We start from the raw sequence: 4438 nt of genomic DNA, 5'->3' as shown, positions 1-4438 counted from the left end.
GCAGGGACCGGAACAAATAGTAGTCGGAAGGCGCCAGATCTGGAGAATATGGTGGATGTTGCAGTACGTCCCATTCAAGCTGTAAAAGTTTTTGGCGAGTGACCAAACTTGTGTGAGGTCACGCATTATCCTGGTGGAACACAACACCCTTCCTGTTGATTAATTCGGGCCTCTTCTCTTTAAGTGAATCATTCAATTTGTCCAGTTGATGACAATAGACTTCTGAATTAATCGTTGTATTGTCCGGCAAAAGCTCAAAAAAAAACGATTCCTTTGACATCCCACCAAACGGAGAGCATCACCTTTTTTTGGTGAATGTTGGCTTTTGACACGCTTTGAGCCGCTTCATCTTTTCTGCTCCATGACCTCTTGCGTTTAACATTGTTGTATACAACCCATTTTTCGTTCCCAGTAATAATCCGCTTCAAAAATGGATCATTTTCTTGACGTTTGAGGAGCGAATCACACACGTCAACGCGACGACACAAATTTCGCTCCGTGGACATGGGGCACCCACACATCGAGCTTCGAGGTTAAGCCCGTGCCTTTCAAATGGCCATAAACAGTCGAATTAGACAAATTTAATCTCTCACCGATCTCTCGTGTGGTTATTCGCCGATTTGCATCAACTAATGCCTTTATCGCATCTTTGTCAGCTTCGACCGGCCTTCCAGACCGTGGTGCATCTTCGACATCAAAATTGCCGGATCGAAATTTTGCAAACCAGTTCCGGCACTGGCGTACTGTTAACACGCCTTCTCCATACACATCCGTCAATTTTTTTCTCGCTTGGACAGCATTTTTACCATTTCTGAAGTAAAAAAGTAAAATATGACGAAAATGCTGCTTATTGATCTTCATATTTAAAAGGGCACCAACCAAAAACTACTGCGTAGAATTAATAGAACTTTTTCACACACAAGCCTTGCAATATCAGCTCTCAAGACATATAATGGTTATGCGGCTTAAGTGTGAAGTTGGTTTCGAAAAAACGTAATTAAGTCCTCTGACGGGAAAAAACGAAATGACTTTCCGAACAACCTTATACAACAGAAAGTAGACTCATGACAACGCTACCGCCAAGACCAAGGTCAGAATGAGGTTATTTTTGAGCACCACCATATGGAAGTGAATAAAATAGGTACCCATCAGATGAATAAAGGCGCCAAAGCTTGAAGCCAAAGTTTTGGTTTATCATTTGGAATCTATTGCGGCTCATACATTTTTTTGTATTTGTATTGTATTTTTTGTATGTAGAAGCAAGCCTGTGGTTTGCAGAAAGCATACGTCTTCTTTTGAATTCCAGGGTTTCATCATCTGATGAGTCCCATTCAGGTTTAGTAGTTGATGAGTTACAGGACTGTTGAAGGACAGCTGTATCATTCGGTGTATGAAACTCGAAAGTTCCAACTATACCAGTTGGTTCGCAAACTCTTGTAATTTATGTTATCGTTCATATCTTCTTCGTCAGTCAAGGTATCCACGTCGGGTGGAATATAGTGGAATATTTTTTCACGTTATTTTTGGCATAAATTTACAATACATAACAATACGTAAATCCAAATAATACTTACCAATCTCATTGTTATTGTCCTCATCCATCACGATCTCTTCCATAGCCGCCTCTAATTCCTTTTGAGTCAAATACCTCGGAAATGCCATATTTTACGAACTGTAATGTTCACTGCACAAGGCACAAACTAATACTAAAGAACACGCTAATTGTTGGATGTTTATTCTGCGTGCGCTGACTTGTCTATACTTGCAATAACAAAGTTTTGTTTCACAGACAAAACCAGTTAATATTTTCATAAAATAAATCACAATCAATTTAGTATTTCCAATGTTTGTTCTCTGCAGCGTAATCTACATGACATAGACTTAACAAAAATGGCAATACAAATCAAAAATGTTTTTTTTTACTATTTTGGATTTACTTGAAAATGTGATACAAATGTATGTACCGCTTTTGTTAACTTTTGAAGTCATATATAAGATCTTTCCTTAGCAATTTCTACGGTTTTATGTAATTTAGTAGTGATAATAATAAAATTTCTATATGGATGTGCAAAAATACTTCCCGGATGTGACAAAAAAATCATAGAATAGAATAGGCATTAACGCACCACTGGGACAAAATGGGTTAGCCTCACTTTTCGAGAATACAGTCCCTGATTCGAATATTCGCCAACCGCCTTTCATCGTCGCGGTTAAAAGGCAAATAAGCCGTTCCGGGTTGTTTTCCGGATCATAAAAGGTGTCGTAAAACCGCCGCGATTTTACGATCCTCCCGAATTCTTCGGCGGCTGCCGCAACGGGACAAAAAATGAGTCGCTCTCTCGCGTACCGCTTTCAAATTAATATTTTTATTGCCGCCGTAAATTTCCGCCGCAGACGGGGAAGTTAATTAAAAAAAAAAAAACGGAGATCTGCGAAAAAAAAAAATGGGCCCCGCCGTGACAATGCTCGAGCACTGCCGTGACCAGGATTCGAACCTGGGTTACTACGGCCACAACGTAGGGTCCTAACCACTAGACGATCACGGCTACCGAGGCACGCTTTATTAAGTGGCGAAATTTCTAGCTAAGCGGGTCAGTCGTATCTGTGCTTTTACGGGTACCTAGGATAGAAGCGCAAATTGAACCGTTCTATTTTTGCGACAGTGTCATTTCAAAAAAGACAATATATTTATTTACCTAATATATATATAATGAAAAATTTACACGGCTTTTGTACTACAAAATTTACGAGAACATGCTTACAAAATATGGTGGATTTACAGATAAGACTTGTTTTTTTTTGTAAAGGCCTGCAAGTTCTAGATTAAAGCGGAGATTATATCATGACAATATTAAAAACTGGTTGACAAATCAGCTTACTCCAAATGACAGTGCGAGAAAATCATAGACGCAGCAAAGGTTGATTGAATGTTTAAAAGAACGGAATATTGAATTCACAGAAAGGACCGTTACGCCCCCTGGCGGCGATTCTAGAAGCTTTTTTACTTCACTGCGGCTGACGTTAGATTTGGATTCGTTCGTCACTTATATTAATTACAAAAACAGATTCCTGTGGACACGCTGGGATCGTAAGCCCGGAAATATTGTAAGGGAAAATAACCCCAAAAAAAATCTAATTACTCTTTCGCAATCTCGAAAAAATCTGACATTGTCCCAGAGATTCAACCAGACCATTAAAGAGCCACTTACGAGAACTTCAAAATGTTGTATTACTCAACCACTCTGAAACCATCACCCTGTATACTTTATCATGTTTTTTTTCTATGGTTAATTTTCAAAAGGTCTATACGCGTGTCGCTCTTAATCCGGAAACAATTCAAATTGTTGTTTCTTCTGAGATGCTCCCGCCCAAATGTAGAAAACATTTTTCTATTGAGGCTCATTGAACGTGGTGCCAGCAAGCAAGCATCTTGAGAAGAAACGGCCACATTGACGAAAATCTCAACATCAACCATATGGAAAATTGTGAATGATCCCAGTTCAGTGAGGAAAAAAAGAAGCAAGAAAAGTGACATTTTCTCGAGTGAAGATGAAAATTATACGAGGACCAAAACGTGCCTACATTAGATATCTTAATTAGGAGGCTTGAAAAAGATGAAACCGGTGTTAAATATGGCAGAACTACCTTATGGAAGTGTATTCAACACATGGGTTTTAGATTTAAAAAAATTGTCAAAAGGCAAGTTTTAATGTAATCTTTTCAATGGCTTTTCAATGGTCCAATTGAATATCTGGAACAACGTCAGGTTTTTTCGAGATTGCGCAGGAGTATTTAAATTAAAATTAAATTAAAAAACGGGTTATCTTGTGTGTAACAGCATTGGATGTGGTTTTTTTGAGTTCCCTTACAATATTTCCGTGCTTACGAACCAAATCTAACTTCGGCCACATCTTTTTCTCGCAATTCCTCTCCCGTACACATCCGTATCATCTTGTAGCTGCGTGAGTCGCCCGGATTTTTGTCAGACGACAATCGCGCGTATTTTCAATTAGTTTTCCCATTCTCGGGAGCTAATGATCTCCGCGCGGACGCCATTCTTCGCGCCTCCGGACGTCTCTAATCGAAACCGAGCGCCACAATGGCGTGATTAATGACTAATCGCCGGCGACAGGGGCGCGGTGTGGGAGGAGGGGACGGGAGACGTTCGCAAGACGCGACACGCGCGCCATCTGATAGTAGGACGTTTCACATTTACGACTATTTAAAAACGGCGTTGGCGTATCGAATTAGTTAACTGGTGCACTCGGTAGGACGATATTGTTTATTTTACCGGCTACTTTATTCTCGACGTTTGCGGACGCGAAGATAAGATAATTCTGAGAAAACTGAGCGACAATTGCGGCTGCTTCAAATTTTAAAAAACAGTCGAAAATCGCGAAAAAAAAATGATGGATACCGGCGTCGAATCAGGGCCATT

General features: G+C 39.9%; 1 non-coding gene across 1 annotated transcript; it reads right to left on the bottom strand.

The window, feature by feature from the left end:
- Window positions 1–2474: 2474 nt before the first annotated feature.
- Trnah-gug (transfer RNA histidin (anticodon GUG)) lies at window positions 2475–2546 on the bottom strand. The gene has a single exon. It is a non-coding gene; the product is annotated as a tRNA-His (tRNA).
- Between the last annotated feature and the right edge of the window lie 1892 nt (window positions 2547–4438).

Source organism: Cylas formicarius, unplaced genomic scaffold, assembly GCF_029955315.1.
Source record: "Cylas formicarius isolate icCylForm1 unplaced genomic scaffold, icCylForm1.1 PGA_scaffold_9__14_contigs__length_23061073, whole genome shotgun sequence".
NCBI lineage: Eukaryota > Metazoa > Arthropoda > Insecta > Coleoptera > Brentidae > Cylas > Cylas formicarius.
This window is presented reverse-complemented; position numbering and strand designations above follow the sequence as displayed.